This window comes from Talpa occidentalis, unplaced genomic scaffold (genome assembly GCF_014898055.3).
Source record: "Talpa occidentalis isolate TD23 unplaced genomic scaffold, MPIMG_talOcc4v2.1 talOcc4.8, whole genome shotgun sequence".
In the NCBI taxonomy this organism is placed as follows: Eukaryota; Metazoa; Chordata; class Mammalia; order Eulipotyphla; family Talpidae; genus Talpa; species Talpa occidentalis.
In genome coordinates this window covers 3752700-3772407 of record NW_023605194.1, presented here as the reverse complement: position 1 = coordinate 3772407, position 19708 = coordinate 3752700, and the positions used below count along the sequence as shown (strand labels likewise).

At 56.4% G+C, this 19708-nt stretch overlaps 1 protein-coding gene across 1 annotated transcript in view; it reads right to left on the bottom strand.

Moving 5' to 3' along the window:
• Positions 1–19403, bottom strand: part of CTBP2 (C-terminal binding protein 2) — a 75205-nt gene extending 55802 nt beyond the window's left edge. The window contains exon 1 of the mRNA XM_037497534.2: positions 19365–19403. The gene's annotated coding sequence lies outside the window, so the exon portion shown is untranslated. The remainder of the gene's footprint in view (positions 1–19364) is intronic.
• Between the last annotated feature and the right edge of the window lie 305 nt (positions 19404–19708).

Sequence of the window (19708 nt, the reverse complement as noted above, 5' to 3'; positions counted from 1 at the left end):
AAGCAAAGGAAGGCGCCAACAGTCCTATTGACAGCACCCCTGCCCTCCTCTCGGCCCCTGCATGGTCCTGGCGGCCGCCGGCAGCCGCGAAGCCACAAGGACAGGGCAGCCACGACGGGGCGGTTCCTCCCTGCAAGTCCAACCGTGAAGACGATGACGGAAGAAGCTGCCGTCACCTGGCAGGGGCAGCCCCCCCCCCCCCCACAGCCAGTCACGGGCTGTGCTCCAGGCCGCGCCCTTCAGCCCCAGTCCCACACAATCCCCACCCCACGCTCCGGGGCGCAGTTCTGGGGCTGCCACCCTCCAACCGGGAACCTCGGGGAAGCCCACCCGTGGGTGCCCACATGGCCGAGTCAACCCACAGGGGCGTCTTGACTGAAATAGCAGTCACGCGAGAGGGGCGTCTCGCGTCAAGCTAAAAGGCCTTATTTCTTCTGCTTCTGCCTCCTTCCAGCCACACCTTCTTTTGGACAGGAGAACATTTTTTCCAAACGTAATCGGGTCCTGTCATGGTGCTGAAACTCTCCAGAGGACGCCCAGACAACTGGGCGGGCCCTCACGTGGCCTCGGCCACGCTGCTTGCTGCCTTTGAGGTGCACTGCCCCACAGCCAGAGGTCCTCTGCCCAGGTCCTCCTATGGCTGCCCTCTGGGTACCCTCTCCAGGGCCCACGCACCCCAACACTCCCACTAGACTGGACCCCTAAGTCGGGGCAGGACACTCCCAAGCCAATGTTCCACAGCTCCCAAGCTCGTCCCCTAGAGCACGGGCCTGCCCACCTCAGAGCCTGGGAGTGAGGCATGGAGCCTCAGACATGGGAGCTGCCTGCCCCCTTCAGCCCTGACCTAGACGCCCTGCAAAGATGGGCTTGGGGGAGCCTTCTCGGGGCAGCTCGTGCAAGGGCCCTGGCCCCTCCAGGTTAGGCGAAAGACACCTCTGGAGCTGGGCCCTCCCACTCTCCAGCCTGCGAGCAGCCTGCGGGCCCCCAAGCCTCCAGGCTCAGTCATTTTATGCCATCACCCCAGATCTTATTCCCCCCCACTATTTTTCCCAGAGTCTTTCTGTTTGGCTAGCAAGCCAGACCCCACATCTGGGAATGGGCTAGACACCGTGGAAGGGTCTCAACACAGGAGGTCTTCGGGCACTTCAGTGGACTCCCACACCCCGCAGTGACCCGGGGTGGAACGGGTGGCCCGCCAGCAGCACAGTGGACAGCGGGTGCAACTGGAGAAATTCTTCAGGTTTAGGAGAGCTGTGTCCCCACCCAGCTCTTCCCTCCAGAACAAGTCACCTCCCTCCGTTCACAAGACAATCCTCCAGCCCTGCAGCCCAGCACCCCAAGTGCCTGCCTGCCTCCCCGCATATCTCCATGTGCTTCTGAGTACTGGGGTGTGGTTGACCCCTGGCCTGGGGATCGACCCTTGCCCTGACCCTCCGGGATGGACATGAAGTCTGCGGAGAACACCCTATTTTCCTCCTCCAATCCCCCTCCAGCTCAGTTTCTAGAACCCTTTCAGAAGAGGCGAGTTAGAGGGACTCACGAGGTCCTGTCGAGACACATGTGAGCCCCACCCGCTGCGGATCTACGACGAAGCTCAGGCTCCTCAGACACTCTCCAGCTGGGGCAGCATCAGTTAGCGAGAGTAACAGAAGAGCTGACCGGAAGTTGGGTGAGAAGCGGGGTTCGCAGTCACTGGTTACTGGGGGACAGTGGCAGGTTATAAATCCGCCAAAGAAGAGGCACCCTGGCCCGCACCTGGAACCACCGAGGCACTCACTGCTGGCCCCTTCCGTGGTTCTCGAGGTCCACTGTGGTAGCTGTGTCTGTCCCCAGCTAACTGCCCACACGGGAGGGGCCGGGCCTGCTGGCCCTCGGGGTTACTCCCGCATGGGAAGGGGTCTTGTTCCGGAAAACACTTTCTCTTTCCAACTGCTGGAAATCAACAGCTCTGCTGAGGTGAGTGATGTTGCGTCTCCTTCCACGCCACACTAAAAGGCGGAGCAGGGGATGCTCCTTGTGGTTCCACGTCTCATCACCCACCCAGCACCTGCAGGAAGCTCCCATGAGAGGAGCCCCAACGCTGCAGCCTCGGCTCCTCCTGCAGAGCCCAACAGCCAGCGAGCGAAACGGTCGCAACAAACCCCAAAATGGAGCCGTGTTCACTTTGGAGCCACCAAACGTGCCTCTCGCCGCGGGAGTCAGGACTCGGCCAGGAGTGCACCAGGGATCGGGGGCTGAGGCCACTTTGTCATTGTTCCTCCAGAACATCCAAGACTATGAGCAACAGGCCTTGGGAGAAGCCGAGGCCACAGGAGACCTCAGAGGCTGACGAGGTGCTGCAAGGCATTTGCTCTTGACAGCACGTTCTGGGCTAGACTGCAAGTAGCTTTTTCACAAGACTATTCAAAGAAAAACAAAAATGACCAACGGGATTGTGTTCTGAATCACTGGAGATTCTGATCTATCACGAGCTCGTGCACAACTTTCAAATGCGGGTAACTGAGATGCCCGATAAAATCAGTGAAAGCAGACCAAATCTGATGGCAGGCGAACTTGAGACGCAACCGCCGAGGGGGGTGGAGCAGCACAGGTCTAGGCGCGAGGAGTCACCGGGTCATCCGAGGACAGCACCGCCCACCATGTGGGCCTCCTGAGAATGTCCCCAGGCACGGCACACCGCAGGCCGCCATGCCCAGAGGGGAAACTGGACAACCTCCCAGTGAGAGGAGCTGGGTGCAGGCAGAGGGTCCACACCTGGCTGGAGTAGGGTAGTCCCCAAACATCCACATCCTGCAGGGTCCCAGGCCTTTGCCGACATGCAGCAGGCCCTTACTAAATGCCCCCCTCAAGGGAAGAAACCAGTACTGCAATCTGGGCTTAGGGGTACCCCACAGCGGGTGGATTACCACGATGACCTCTGTTGGCTCAGCTTCTGGAGCCCATAGGTCAGCAGTGGCTTTGCTTGGACACCCCTGGTTGCCTCGCCTCCCCAGACCCTGGCAGCGACTCTTCCATTGGGGGGCACCTGGGGTCCCAGCAGCCTCATCAGTGAGCTGGTCGTAGGGGCAGCTCCAATGCAACAGTCCTTGAAGACCACACCCCAAACCACACTTGCTACAGATGGGACCTGCCTTTAAAAGCAGACAGTCTCTAGGTTAGCCGGTAACTCAGAGCATCTGAATGCAACGAACAGGCGTTATGACCCTAATTATATGCGAAAGCATTCTACGTGTGCACGTGATTGCAAATGGAGGAAATAAGGAATAAAACCAGTTGTTTAAGAGCCGGGGGAGATGAGAACAACAAATAAAACCAGCCAAGAGGGCCTGTGGCACTGTGAGCACCAGCTCTGTGCGCTGCTGTCCACGGAACTCACAGGCGTCCCTGCGATAGTGATCGCTAACTCACTGATTCCTGCGTGCCTGAACACGGCCACTCTAGACCCCATGCGGACGGAGGAAACTGAGGCAGAGAGGACCCCTCGTTCCCCCAAGGTCACACCCCCCACCCCTGGTGGGCAGCCGGAGGCCAGCGCACACTGTTCTGCCAGCAAGGACAATTAAGGAGGGCTGACTTGCAATCAAGGGGGAATATGGGACAGGCACCCCGATTTGCAGAGACATCCGTGCACCACCTATTATGTCCAGTGGAGCGCAGGGAAGGCAGGACTCTTTTTGGAAAACCAGCACCCGGATGTCCAGACACACACATCTTTAACAAAAGCAAGAAACCAGAAGGTGGGCGGAGTCTCGAAAGCTGGGGAGGGAGACTTACACCACATGGCTTCCCTCTTCAGCAAGCCTGTGACCCTTCTGGAAACACCGAGGCAACCTGCAATTTCTCCCCGCATTAAAAAAAAAAATCCATATGTATTCATTATCGATCATTTAGGGGAACAGGGACAATCTCCGAGTTTACCAAGTAAAGGCAACCTCTGTAAGGTCTTCACCAGTGTCCCCCAGGAGCACTTTCGACGGGATTATTCACAAACATGCATTTAGCACTGGACCTGCCACTGCGAGACAAGTCTTCTGCTTACGTTATCTCAAACTGTGAAAACATCATTTTAGAAAAGAATTAGCTACCTCCCCACTGCTGGATGCTCGAGGCCTCCAGCCATCACTAACCGGGATGCTACGCCCAGTGGACGCAGGCTTCTCGGACCAGGTGGGAAGTCTACCAGGTCAAAGGGCAGGCTCGCTGTAGGGAGGGGCCCTGGCACCGCTCGGAGGATTCTGAACCATCACGTTGCTGTCGTGATCTCTGACAGTATATTCCTGGCCTTCCTGCCAGACACATGCGGAGGAAGCGCTGCTCCTCCTGGGCAGAGCCAGGCCCCTGGAAGACCTGAAGAACAGGGGGCACCATCACCTGGACCTCCACCCTGCAACAGTGACGCAGGCGTGAGTCTGTGACCAGGAGTGGGGACGGGACCCCGACTCGGCGCCTGTACAGAGGGGCAGTGCCGGCTGCTCAGCGGGCAGGGGGCTGGGCACATGCTGTCAGAAGTAAAGGCGGCTCACGGCCCACTCAGCCTGGACTCAGGAAGGGCATGAGCTATGCCTGGAGTGTGGCATTGCACCCAGGGGCACTGGCCCCTGCTTCTGCCCCGGGACCCCTGCTCAGGCTGACCGCCGCCCTCACCCACAGCTGGAGGAGCCTTCAGGTGGGGCATCCTCTCGCCTGCAGCGTGCACACCCTCATGTGGGCTGGCACACCTTCACATTTTAGAAGGATGGGGCTGCTGTGTCCAGGATCTGAAGGAGGACGTGGGCGCTGGACCCCGGCGTGGGCACAGGGCTGTCCACACGAGTTTGTGCCAGCCCGAACCGTCCTCCCCACCCCCACGTGTGTATGTGGGGCAGCCACCGCAGCCAGGCCTATTTTAGGCAGATTTTCCACATTAGAAAGCAAATTAGTTAAAACGGCGGCGTGATACACCTCCACGCGTGACTGTTTAAAGCCAACACCACAGAGGAGAGGAGACTGTTGACCACGTTGAATAGCTTTACGACACCCCCCTGACCGGAGCCCCCGTCTCTCAGGCCCAGCTGGGCAGGAACTTGCTGACCTAATATCACTGGACAGATAATTCCTCGCCCCCGGGAAAGACTGGCAGGGCCCACGGCATCTGCCATTTCCAATCTCTGTTTTGAAATGGCAAGTGGGGCGCCGTGCCAGGAAGCTCGGGGGCAGCACAGAACACACCCCCCGCTGAAGGAGAGACATTCAAATCCACGACAGCCTGGTCGGGAGTCACCACTTGGCACTGGAAAAACCCGGGCGCCTGACACACCTAAATCATCTCAAAGCTGCACTGGAGAAAATAATTGAATTAAAGAGTTGCCATAACTCATTCAAGTGAGATAGCAGCCATCCAGCGGGAGGAAGACGCCAGGGCAGAGGCAGTGCTGCTCCAGCCCTCCAGACAGCCAGGAAGAAAGCAATATAATGTGGTTCAAAGGACAGATGGGACTTTCCTAATTGTCCCCAGATTCCTAGCAGCAGGGGTGGTAACTAAATGGTTTCAATTAAAAGTTAAAGAAACAGGGAAAAGCAGGCGGTAAGTTACGCCTGGTGCAGAGAAGCTGCCTTCGGTTCTGGCGGACGGCCAAGTGTCGGTGACACGTGAGCAGAGACATGTCGCTCCGACAAGGTGACATATAAATCTGTGTGTCAGAGGCACCACCGCGAACGCCGGGCGAGTCTCGGGCGCAGGTGACCCGAGGGGCAGCCTGTCCTGCCACGATGCGCGGCCGAGCAGACACGGGTGTGGGGTCGGACCTGTCCCAGGGGCACGGGAGCCAGCTCAGAGGCGGCCCCAGAGGTGACTTCCGCGTGGGGCTGGACTCGAGGCCAAGGTGACCAAGGCTGCTCCTGTGGTTCCAGCTGGGGCCAGCGGAGCTCCAGTCGGGGCCACTGAATGCCCAAGTGACGTTGTCCTGCTGGCATCCACAGGGCACAGGCCCTGGACAGAGCACAGGACAGACCTACGACAAGGGTCACCAGAGCGCCAGCTGAGAGAAGCTCCCTTAAGGGAACCATCAGTGGAGCCTCAAGCTCTGAAGCTAAGGCGCTGAGGGCTGATGCCGGGCAAGCGGATCCGTCACTGACATGGGGCAAGGGAGACAAGAGCTCTGGAAAAGGGACAGCTGGAGACAGAAGGGACTGATGAAGGACAGCCAAGGAGCACAGACCAGAGGGAGGCCCTGCCATGCTGCCCGGCAGGTGCCAGAATCAGGTGAGGCCACCCAGGGAGGTTGAGCCAGAGGCGACAGGTGCCCCGCACCCGGCCCATGGCAGAAGCAGGAGCTGGGACACAAGACCCCGCAGCACAGGCAGCTGAGCCTCGCCAGGCTCCCCAGAGGTCTCTCAACACACACTTCTCCCCGCGTCACCCACCGCCGGAGCTGAGGCCGCGCACATGCCCAAGCCCTAGAGATGTTCCTAACTGACAAGCATCTTTTACTAAGGGGGTTCCGGCGCTCCTGAAAACCTATAACCAGTACCAACTGGCCCAGTCTTGGGGTGACAAAATCCACCAGGACATGGCCCAGCAACCTGTGCAGTGGAGCAGGTCAGGGTGTGGAAGGAGGGTCTTCACCCCAGAGCAGGCTGCACGCAGCTTCACCCTCATCTGGACTAGGGGTCCCCAGCCCCACACGGGACGCAGAGAGCCCACCGTCATGGTCACCGCCGGCACTGCACGATGACGTTCTGGTCATATCAGAGCACACATACAGGGTCTGGCCCCCAAATTCCTATTGCTGAGGGATGGGAGCCCAGGCTGAGGACTCGGGGAGCAGTGAGAAGCCAGGGGTAACCTGCTCCTCCTCCAGATGCCCCCCTGCATTGCTGCACAAGCCCCGCAGAGAAAAGTTGTCGGAGAAACCCCCACTCTGGGATGACGGGCTCCCCAGAATAGAACCTCATTGTCCACTGAGGTGGGACTGTGGAGCTTCAGGGCATCTGCGCCTTCCAGAACTGTGGGCTCTAGAAGGGAAGACCCAAACCCTTCTTCCTGGCATTCCTCTCCATGCTTGGCCCGCTGGCAGGCACGGGCCTCCCCTGACAGAGTAGGCCGAACGGCCCAGGCTCGGCCTATGGGGCAGGAGCTGAGTTGTGCAGATAGGACGTGTCTGTGGAAAAGGAGATTCTCTTGCTGTTTGCAGGGGCTCTCTGGTGCAAGGTTTAGGGTGCGGGTGCGCCCCTGTGAGTAACACAGCCTCACCTGGTCCTGGTCACTAAGTGTGTGAGTGGGGGTGCCAGGGCCTCAGATTCTGGAAGTTCAAGACCATCTTGCAGCTCTCAGCTCCCTGGCGCTAACACAGCGCTTTCTGGAATAGCCCTTAACTGGGGTTAAGGCACACCCAGAGGCAAGCGAGGAGTGAGTGAGCAAGGGGCACTGGGGGCCTGCTTGTTCTTTGCCTTCTCCCCTCCCTTTTTTTATTTATTTTTTTGGTGGGACCCTCGCCAGTGGCCAGTGATCAAACTGGCGCTGCAGAGGCTGCGGGCAGCCTCGCAACCCAGCGCTCAACCACTGAGCCACCAGGGGAGGCCCCTTCTCCCCTCCCTTTTAAAATGGTTAGTTTGTCTCTTTGAAAAGAACCCACAAATACATGTTTGCACGCTCAGCATAGTAAGAATTCGGGGGGAATCAATCAGGAAATGTACGTATTCCTTAATCACACAGACCGCTATTAGGCAACATTTTGTTATCACAGCTAATATTTACTAATCTTTGTGCCAGAGTAGGTTAAAGAGGAAGAAAAGACACTCACTGCTCAGTATGGAATCTGCCCTCAGTCAAGACCTGGAATGATGAAAAGCAGAAAAGGAAACAAAAATGCAAAATAATATGGAGATGGAAAGTTTCCTGCATGATTGGAGGCGGAAGCTTCGGGAAACAAACACTGATAACATTTTTTACTTCCTGGCTCGAAAACACAGATACCACCAAGCCCAGGGCCAGTGAAAAGCCAAGAGAGAAATGTTACCCGCCACTGGGACACAGACTGAGGCATGCGACTATTCACCAAATCCACAGGGTGGGCCTCACACCAGGTTAACTTCCTTAGCCCCAGCTCTGCCTGACAAATCCTCTCATCTAAGAAGATCACGTACATCAGGGTTAAAAAAAAGTAGTAGCTACTGCAGGTAAGAAATACAGAAGTCTATGTAGCATGAAATATCTCCAAGAGACTTGTTTAGTGAAATTAACTAGTGGTTTAATAGTGGGGAAAGCTTGATATACAAGAGTGCCCAATTTCTTCAGAGAAATTAACATTTCAATCCTGTTTTTATCTAGAAGTCATTAAACTGTGCAACATGAATTATTGGAACTGTAGCAGCGAATTAACTCTATTCATCAACTAAGTCCAAACACTTTAGAGTGCATCTGTAATGAAAAAATAGCTCTACATTTCTATCTCTTCTCATTAAAGTAAACCAGTTTTCTCTCTCTCAGTATATAAAACTGTCTTCTCTTCACATAATTTATATTACCATAAGCCAGCTCACATTCTAAACTATTACACGCCTCCAATTAATTTTTGCAGCTTTTGCCTGAAAATTTAATGAGATAGTAGTGTATGGACCTGCTGACTCCAGATTATGCCTGTGCTCCCAGTATTAATGTTGGCATAATAAAGTAATCGGACCCACACCTGATAAGCTGTCCCCGCTGCCACGGCAGAGAGGTCACGGGCAGGGCCGGCCCACTGGATTCCTCCCGTAAACCCGATAAAACTGACCAGTCTCCGATGAAACTGCGTGACCAGCGGCCTGGGGAGGCAGAGCCACGTGGTCTAGAGTCAGCCACCAACTCCATTCCTGTACGTACTTCAGCCACCGCTTCAGATGCACGAGTATCCACAGCAGCTCAGCGCAGGGCCCACACCCTGCCTGCCCAGGCCGGTCAGGAGGCCGCGCCATCGCCAACGTCGCTGGAGCAGTTCTTAGACATCCTAGGAGACTGAGGCACAAAGAGCAGAGAGGCCTCCTCACATTGCCAATGGCGTCAACACACTGGAAGGCCAGGAGCTGGGGGATGAGCGGGCCAGGTATCTGAGAGGGAAGGCCTGAGGTTGGAAAGCCAGGAGGCCTTCCCACTGCCTCCTCTCCCCACGGGGCTCCCACACCAGCCCCACTCCCTAGGCCGGGGAGCCAGCAGGGGCTGCTTCTGCTGAGCAGGAGCCAGGGCAGCCCCTTGGGGGCCTGGCTACTGCCACATGCTGGCCTGGGGCCACCTCTAACCCCACTAGGCTGGCGCAGTGGGAATGAAATGCCAAACCCCACAGGAAACACTGGGCAAGCTCAGCGGCCCGTGAGCCTCTCCCCAGGTGGGCTGTTTGCTCCTTTATAAACCAACCTGGGGGTCTGTGGTGAGAGGTACAGGCAGCCCTCACAGCTACAGCTGGTCAGACATACAACATCGGCGAATCATTTGGGGAGACAGTGATGTACAGGAAGGAGGAAGCTCAACACGGGTTCAAGTCCGACCTCTGGCCCAGCTGAGCACCACGAGAAGTCAGTTACCTCCATCATCCATGGAAATATGAGCACGGATAAGTGCCCCTCCCCGACCTGGCAGGCCTACCCCCCATACGTGGAAGGCGGCTGCATGTATGAGACAGACCCGGATGCTCCAACATCTGGTCATGGGGCTTCCCTTGATGGAAAGTGCTGGGCACTTGGGGCCTCCAGTAAAGAGTCGCTTTCACCAAGCCCAGGCCCAGCACCTGCTTGCAGAGGGAGACTCTGCCCCAGCTCCCGCTGCTGTACCCCACCAAGGGGGCCGGGGGCAGCACTGCAAGGCCAGCTCCTCCAAGGCCATCCCACCACATGGTGGCTGAGGGCACCCCCAAACAGGATTCTACAACATTTGGGTCTGAGTCCCAGGGCACCAGGAAAAGATCCCCCCAACCCACCCCACGGAGCTCGGCCCTGGAGGACGTCTCGGCGAGGTCACACAGACCTCAGAAACTGCCTCAGACGTGGAAGAGCGGAAGCCATTAACTGTGTTACTGGCGAGCGCAGATGTTGTCTATATCTAAAAATTCCCAAATAGATCAATTAGCATATTATAAAGAATTTACTTCCATTTTCCCTTGACAGATCATAAAAGCCAAAACACAATGCTCAGTTTGAAACTGACAAGTGCATATAGCAGGAGATGCTCTATTAAATGGAGACAACAGCCAAAGAAAATGGTATTTATAATGATTAGCCACCTAATTAATTCTAAGAGTAGAATGTCAAAAGCTATAAATCCATTTCTTTGGTAACTGAAGCCTGACACCCACCCAGTCACTGCTGCGCTGAGAAAGGGAGTCCTGACAGCCCCTGACACTCGCGCCCTGTCACGCAGCTGCTCTCCTGGTGTCTAGGTGGGGTGCCTGGAGCATAGGGGATGGATGGACAGACCGATGGACAGACACACCCCAGAAACACACCCAGCAGTAGCAACAGATTCTAAAATCACACGCACTCACACACATACCCCAGCAACACACACAGCAGCAGCAACAGATTCTAAAATAAAAACGCTTTCAATGCCACCAATGCCTGTAAATATTACCCGAGTTCCAGGCTATGTGCTCATTTCTGACTGTGGCAATGAACTCCGTTTAAAGGGGAAATCCTCAAGCTTCCCGCCCTGAGGAACCCTCGCTGCCTTTGGTGTTTCTTCAACTTGGCGACGGGGGAAGAGGACAGAGGAGGAGATGGGGAAGAGAATTCTCAGACTGTCATCCTGTGTCACTTGAAGCATTTTCCTGACTTGCAGGTTTAGAAATGACCCTTTGGGAGAGGAGCGGCCGAGGGGGGCAGGACGGGCAGGAGAAGAGCGGAAAACAGGGACCTGAATTGACTTGATAGATGCGGCTTCTCATTCTTCCTGGAGTCTCCCCCTAGATTGCAAATCACAATCTGCATTTAAATAGAATATTTTTAATGTAGAAAGAGGAAGCCCTGGGGATGGAGGTGCCGCTGCGGTATCTTAGGCCCGACAGTGCATTTTAAATGAGATGTGGCATTTCGAAATTTACCGAACAGATTACAGATTCCAAATTGTCTTGTCATGACTATTTTTAAAGTCTCCTGTCCTAATAGGTGTGTTTCTTTTATGGCCAGGGCTGTTCATAAAGGTAATGTGATATTACGTCATGCTCCGCACTGAATCTTGAGGAAAGATCACAGCGACCAGCAGCTCTCATGGCCCCTGGCTCCGATAATTCCAGCCTATTATTCAGTGGGAAATTCAAACAGTCTGAATTCATTAACATTGGTTGTTACAAATCTGCATTTTTAGACTTTATGAAAAATGCAGAAGTCCAAGCCCAGTGACCTGAATCTAACAGCCTTTCGTGTGAAGTGGCCATGCAAACTGGCCTCTCCCGGCGGCACTGGGGAGGAAGCTGCGTGTTCTGCACTCCTCTCCAAGATGACGAGGTCACTGTGGGCGGACAGGCCTGCGCCAGCCTCAGCCCCACCACCCATCTTCATGCTCAGGGCAACCGCAGGGCCCTTGAGCCATCAGACAGGGGTTGGGGGCTGCTGTGCCCAGGGAGGACACAGGTCAGGAAACAGGTGCAGGATGCTCGTCAGCACCGCGCCTCTGCCCAGCTCCGATCCTCTCACCTTTACAAGAACCCTAGCTCACCAGAGACACTTGGGGGCCCCCCACTGCATCGTCACTCAATGAAGGAACATCAGATCCAGCTTGAAGGGGAAGGGGAAGAAATACACCCCACTTCCCACGTCCCAGGGCAAACAGGGCGGGATTGTCCCGTCCAAGTGCCACCAGCTCTCATCTTTCCTCTAATGTTCGAGCCAGCAGACTCCAGGCGCCTCCCTACACTGCCCTCTTCTCCAAGGAAGGCCCCCAGGGCCCCGGCTCCCCAGCTCTGGCCCATGGCTCTCACTGCTGACATGCCAGCACCCCTCTATGTGAAGGTCTTACAGTGTATGGGCTCCTGCCAAGCCCTCAGTGTCACAGCACCCCCAGGACCAAGGCTAAGCACCACCATCCACCCCATCTGACAGGGCACAGCCAAGGCAGCAAGGTCAGAGGGCTGTGTTTGCTCCTAGTCCCCACTATCAGAAGAGGCTGCCGGCATTTCCAGGCAGGATGCCCCCCGGCATCCTCTACCAAGGCCATGGGCAAGTCTTTGTCGTGGCAACTGGAGTCTGTACAACCAGCCACGGGGCGGCTGAGGGAGGGCGGGTGCTGTGCAATTCCACACTCAGAGCTGGGCTGCTTCCGGCCAGGTCTGGGCCACATCAGTCCTATTAAACACACAAGCAGAAGGCTCTCGGGTCTTAGCAGGCCTCTGTGGGGCTGTCACTGGAGTCTGGGAGCTCAGTACCAGAGACATGGAGCCTCCTTCCTGGAGAAGCTGCGACCCTTGCCATGGTTTGGAGGGCACCTCCTGCTGCGATTAAGCAGCAGCAGTGGGCGTCAATGGAATTAGGGAAAAGCCAGGAGTCCTGTAGTTGTCTGGGAAGTGAAGGTTTTAACGAACGCGGGCCTGAGGCCGTGAGCCACACAGGAAACAGCAACTTGCCGTCTCCAAAGGCCGGCCAGGCCACGAGGCGGGGTCAAGGCCCAGGAGGCCTGGACTCTCGCCATCCTCAGAATCCCAGCTCAGGTGCAACTGAGGCCACAGCTCCTTGTCCAGGTGGCTGTCCCAGCACAGTACCCCCAGATGAGAGGAGGGTGGCTCAGAGCCCCAAGTCACACAGGATTCCAACTCCCTGTCCACCCTGCCCATGTGGGGGAGGATGGGGTACCTCCACTTTCCTGGGGGTGAGGACGGAAGGGACTCTTGTGTTTCAGAACAAGCTCACCTCCCCTCTCAGGCAGGGTAACCTGCTGGTTTGCCTTCTGTCTGCAGAAAACACTTGCAGCTGACCCAGCTCCGACACTCCCTGCTCCCGCTGCCCCACGCCCCTGCCCCAGCCCAGCATCTCTATGCCTCCGGGGTCCCAGGCCCGAATTGGACTCAAGGACACTTCTGGGCACTTAGAATGTGTAAACCAAGGACAGACGGTTAAGGAGACGATGAACGAGGGCCTCTGCTCAGGAAGCTTGCAGAAGTCACTCTGGAGGGCTCCGTGTTCCTAGAGCACTCTGCTCCTAATGCCAAGGCCATTCACCTTCATCCAACACCCGCTGAGAGAGCTCGAAGGGCCAGAGTCAGAGACTAAGATCTGGGGTTTCTGAGCAGAGTCAGGACCACCCTTTACCAGCAGGGGACAGGGGCGATCTCACATGCTGGGGGTGAGGGGGTGACCTGGGCGAAGCCAGTCTCAGGAGGTTGTCAGTATTAAGAGATGCAGAAGAGGCCGAGGGTGCCAGCGGCCTCCTTCAGCACCTCCCAGGACACGCCAGCTGTCCACAGTGCTCCCCGACCATGAGCCTCCAGTTGGAGGAAGCGGACATCTGCTCGCGTCTGCAGAGGGGCTGGATGCAGGCTCACTCCTGCGAACCTGCACCCCTGCTGACAGCCCCGGAGACACCCAGCACCCAGGTGCGCGGCTTCAGCTGACTTTTTCAAGGAGTTGCAGGTTACACCCTGCCCGGGGCCCAACAAAGGTTTCCTTTGAGCTAAACAATGTATAGCTGGCTGAACCGGAAGAGGGCCAGGCCCACAGCCAAGTGCCGGGTCCCCAGGGCACAGGAGCAGATCTGGGCGCAGACTCTGACATCCCCATGTGAAGAGGCAGCAGGATCCTGTCTGATACACCAAGACCCATCTCAAGGGATCCCAGGGGAGCTCAGCGAGATATCTGATCCGGAGGATAGCTGATCTGGAGGATGGGAATGGGGGGCGTGGGGGGTCCCATGTGGGGTGCTTTGTGATTGTCAATGCACATTTGGGAAGAAAATGGAAATGAAGCCCCAGAATCAGCTGCTCGGAACTGCTATTCACACAGGGTTTGTGTTTTCATCCCTGCACAAGAACATTTTTCCTTAATGTTCTATCTTTTTGCCATATGTAATTAATTTTAACAGCTTCTGCAACTTACACCACAGGTTGTTGCTGTTTCTTTTAAATAGTATACTGCTGAGAAATTGATTTGTTTGCTCCCCGTGCCTAAAGAAACCACATCATGAAATATGTATAAATGTCACTGTTCAGGCTGCTGCTTAGGATGAGCAAGGAAAATGTTCCCTCTCTCCTCCCCGCGCGCCAGTCTGCCTGCGCTGGCGTCGGCGCGTTGCCCGCGTGTCCACACGTAAGATGAGTCGGGCAGCATTTTCTCTTAAAGCCTCCTATGGACCCCTCTGCTGGCACAAGCCTAAGAGTCATCCTAACTGCTTCGTGGAAAGGATGAATCGCTGATGCGTCCAGTTAACCAGGAAAACTTTATTTTTAACAGCATGAGGCCAGGCGGGGGTTGCCAAGTTTGCCAAAAATAAACCACTGGATCAATCAACAAAGCCAATGTGTTCAGCTGGGTCTTCCATGGAGGCCAGGGAAGGAGGAAGCGCAGGGGACCCCAGCGCCACCAGGAAGGCGGCCCCCTCGGCCCTTTCTGAAGCCATACTTGAGAAAAATGCACTAAATTGGGATCCGGAAATTAGAGGGTGGAAACTTTCCAGAGTCCCCAGGCTCGTCCAGTCCCACAGGAGCTGTGTGAGGGCAGGTCTTTCTAGAGCTGCACAGCATTTCATTGGCCTTTCTGAGCTGAAAGCAACGCCAGGTTACACCTGAACCTGGGGAGGCGGTGCGTGGCCCCCGCAAGAACCTAGAAACCACCTAAAATGAAAGTCACCTATTTTTGAAAAAGGTTACTATCTGACGCACGCTAGGAGCAGTGACAACAGCGGGCTGGTAACAAATGTCAAGGGAAGTATCTGCCAAGAAATAACCTATTCCTGTCCCATTAATCATATCCAAAACATCTGATTAGAAGCCCAGGATTCTATAGGAGAACAGCTCACTCCCCACCCCCCACAGGGACGAGCACATCCTGCATCTGAAACTTGACGGTGAACACCAAGTGTTTCCACAAGGGCAGCCCTGCCCCCCTGCACCCATGTTCGCCTTCATCCTCCCACAGGCTTCAAGCCTGGGCTGCTGGGGAGACCAGGGCTGGGGCAGGAACACCCACATTCACTTAGGTCTCCACCAGCACTGGCCTTTCGAGGGGCAGAGGAGGGCTTTGTTTTGCTTATGGGAGCCCTGCACGTGGCCTGCCCTCTGGGGTCAGGGGCAGGGCCAGGCTCCATCCTACACCAGACAGCACTGCCCTTCCCAGGGGTCGGGCACCCCACAACACTAACAAAGCAAGTCACACCCAGCAGCATGTCACAGGGGCACACAAGGGGAACCTGAGTGTGGCTTTACACTTGGGGTCTGAGCCCCAGGCACTGGCAGGCGATCCAGGCAGCAAGTTCATTCATGAAATGGGGCTCTTACGAGGTGGCAGGCACGTGAGAAGAGGTGGGCCCCACATTTAGCTCGACACCTGTGGGCACAACTCGCCTGCACCACCAGGATGGAGAGGGCAGTAGCGCCCCCCCTTACTCCAGGAAACACCGCCCCCCTCCCCTCTCCTCGCCAGCAGGCCCGCAGGCAGCAGCACAATTCTGCAGACACCCACCCTGGCGGGGACCCCAGGAAGTAGAGGCAGGCTCGCTGATTCCGGACACATGGATGACAGAGTGAAAATTAAGACCCTCTGTTTCACTCTGTGTCTCCCTGGCTGGTAAATCGACTTTGATTAGAACCAGCAGTCGAGGGGCGGGAGGTGGGGAACGGCACGCCACGGCGCAGAAGGGCCCACCGGGAAGAGTGGGGGCTGGGCTGGCCCAGGTGCCTGAGCACAAGCCAGCCTCTGAGAGGCCAAGCCCAGGCGTGGACCGCACGAAACCACTCCCTGCCCCTACCCAGGGCATGCGCCAGGATTCTGAGATTCCCAGGAGGAAAGGATGAAGCAACACCTCCCAGGGAGCAGCGCCCCACCCCCATGCACTTGGCTGGGATCTTAGACTTGGGAACAAAATCCAAACAAGAACCAAGAACCCGGAGCTCCAGCTGGGGCCCTTCCCGAGCCACAGAGAGCTGGCTGCGGCTCCGCCAGCATCTTTCCTGCCGCCCCCAACTCAGCCTCCTGGCTGCTTCTCATCACACAGTCCCCTGCCCATGAAAGGCCTGCATATCTCCCTCTGGTCTGTGGTTTCCGAGGCTGGCAGTCACGCCGCCCGCCTAGAAGCTGGAGTGGGATCACATGGCCCCAGTGCAGGCAGGGAGCGCAGGAGAATGCTGGGAAGCCGCAGCACTGGGACCACCATGGCCAAGGCCTGATAATGGCAGCCCCCACCCCACCAACCTCCACCCCTAGCTCCTTAACCTGGGAGGATCAGGGTGAAGGTGTGTTTCTGGGATAAGGCAATATTTTTCAGGAAAGAAATCTACTGGCCCCTGCCCATCCTCCCCGGCCTGCTGGCCACACTTCAGACGTCAGCACAGCCTGGGCCGCGTGGAAGACAGGGCAAGACCACCCACCACCTCGCATCGCCTTCCCCTGGGGCCTTGTGAGACACGTCCCCCTTCTGCATTGTCTGTGATCTGTGGCGCCAGCAGGGGACGTACCATCCTGTCTGTGCCAAACCACAGCTGCGACACGTCCGTCCCTGCAGAAGCGAAGCCAAGGGCTCCGACTAGCAGTTCCACTTCCTGAGGGACATTTAGTAAGGGCCGATGTCCCCCCTCATCCTTCTATTAAGTTTACAAGGTAACTGGGCGTCACTGCAAAAGTTAATGCTGAACAAGCACAATGGCACCAAAGGGCCGCCTCTGACCGAAGGGAAGTCCCTCCGCAGGGTCCTGGCCCGCAGGCCAGAGCCTGGTGGGCACGACCCGGGACGGACACGAAAGCCGAGCAGAACGCAGAGTCTACCGGAGCCTGTCCTCACTCAGCAGTGAGGACAAAATGAGCCTCTCTGGGGGGAGGAAGCTGAAATGTTCTATCTGAAGTAATGAAAAGAAAATAAGTCAAAAATCAAAGAATCAAGTCTAGACAACCAGGAATCTAATGCTTTTAAATGAAGACGGGCTCGAAAATGCTGACAGGACCTAAATGACGTATAACCGGCACAAGCAACACCTTCAGGTTTGCTGCTCCACGGTCCTGACTTCATGACTTCTGTGTTTTTCATCTACTTCCTCCTCCTCTGACCATGTTAAAAAACATCTGACTACACCAGAGAAGAGCAGGTGAGAAGAGCGCGTGGTCCCGCCTGGGTGGGGGACGCCCGAGACACCCCTTCATGCTGCTGGGTGAGGCTGCAGGTGGGGCTGAGTGGGCAGTGCCCAGAGGGGGCTCAGCTACTGGCACAGATATGAGCCATCCAGAGGGGCCCCGGACACCCCACGCGAACGTCACCCTGCGACACACGGGAGTGTGGGAGGGGGCCAAGGCTAACCCACGGTGGGCTGCGTGGTGCTGGGGGGTGGCCAGGCCAACAGGGCCTCGGCGAGCGGGGTTGGGGACCACCCCAAGCCCAGTGCTGTGCCGACCCTCTCCTCAAACTCTCCAACGTGCTGTCAGAATCTGCCCCGGCACAGAAGGCTGGGAGCACCGCAGAGGGCAAGCTCTGAGCACGCCGGGTGCCCGGGAATGTCCGCTGTCGGCGGCGCTCAAGTTCCACCCTGGCACCGGCAGGGATGCTCTGTCCTCTCTGAGACTAAGACCGCTGCCCACAGGGCCCGCCACAGCTCAGTGATCAGGTTGAATCACATCAGAGTTCTGTTTCTCAACCGTTGCTGATATTTCAAAGTCCACGTCACAACGAGACCAGCACTTTTCCACGCTGCTCCCGTTAGCGGCGCCAGCTCTCCAATTCTGGTAGCCGGAGGAGGCACCCTCCACCCCCAGCAGGGGAGCAGCCAGGCTGTGAAGGACACAGACCTGGACACCCAGGGCCGCGGGGACTGGCGGGCACCACGAGAAGGTACCTGGCCCCAGCACCCACCGGAACTAACAGCCCATCTGCCCAGGGCCCACAAAGACGTCACACACGACCTCCCTGAGAACCCTGGGCTGATGTCAGCTCAAAACCTGAAAATAAAGCAGCTTCTTTTAGAGGGAGAATGGGTGTGCGCGGGACAGAGAGCCTGAGGTCCAGCGAGTCCATACAGCTGAGTGGTCATCACTTTTTAACACACCTGTGTTCCCTCTAAAGCATGTTCAGTGCCATTTCTAGGCTCTCGTCCTCCCCAGAGCTGGGCTTTTATGAGTGAGCAGTGACCAGAGGCTGCGCCGTGACCATGGCGGGTCCCTCCCCAGAAAGGCTGCTGGACGTCTGCATTAAATCAAAGATGGGGGAGGGGGTCTCGCAGCCACTCAATTCACACACAGGTCCCCGAGGCCTAGAATGGGTGACCCAGCGGTGGACACTGCTGAGCAGGCTCAGCAGGCCTGGGCGCCAGGCGGCTGCATTGGTGTCCTGATGACCGTCCTGGGGAAAAGGGAGGGAGACGCACAGTGAGCCCCTCGCCCCCGGGGCCACCAGCCACTGAGCTTCCAGTCTGACCCCCTGGTACCCCAAGTATAACGCCCCCAGCGCCACAAGCTGCCAGGCCCATGGCGCAGTGGAGAGGGTGACCTTGTTCGCCCCAGAGGTTCTGTCCACACTTCAGGGAACAAGCCCAGGCGGCTGACAGGAAGGACACTGAGAAAATGTGCTCACACACTCTTTTTTCTTGCTTTTAAATGATGTCGCTAGCTCAAGGAGAAAACGTTTTTCCAAGCAGGATAAAAATCAATCACTTCTGAGAAGTCGTCACTTTGAGATGCTGAGACAGACCCAGGTGTCGTGAAGAACGGCAGAGGCATGTTGACAACCAGCCACACGCCCGACCCGTGCACACAGCCGCACTCGGCAGCGCCCGGGGCCCTGGAGCCGCCCCCTCGCAGGCTGCTTCCTGCCTGCTCTCCATTGCCCACAGCACTCGAGCTACCGGGGGAGGCTCGGACCATGTCCCCGATCCGTTTCTATTCTTTGTAATTAATGTGTCGAGAAGCCCCCAGCTCCCCCATCTCGACTGGGGCTCCCCAGCAGGATCATTTCCGTTGACTTATCTCTAGAGCAGCAGCAGTGGCGACCATCGCTTACTCTGCGCTGCGCTGCTTCGGAGTTAATTACATGTATTTTGCTTTTGATAAATGAAAATACCAGATGCAATTAATTGAAAGACAATCGATACGATCCTTGCTGTTAGACAGCCCAAGGAAACATCCAGAAGCTGCCGGCAATCCACGGTCATCAACGCATTGAAAACGCAGTCCAAAGGGGGTTTTAGAAAACTGAACTTTTACCTGCAGGTATTTATGTTTTTACGATAACTCACCAATGTTAGTGTGTCCACAAACTACAGGTCCCACGATGGGCTGCCCGTCTGGTGAAGGGAGTCCAGCCTCATCAGTTCAGAGCCGGCGAAGGTGATGAAACCCTGAAAGCAAAATGAACTGGGTCAGTGATGCTGAAGCAGTGATTTTTTTTCTCGGTTTGCATCTGGCCATCCTTTAATTGCATTCTTCCAGTGCCTTCGATTCTAAGCTACCAGAGGTTATTAAATGGTTTCATTAAAAATACTATTTGTCTTGCTTTAGTCACACACCAGATCAAATTAAACAGTGGAGCACCAGAACAAATGAACCCTTTCCATCTATTTTGACACGAAGCCAAGTGTGT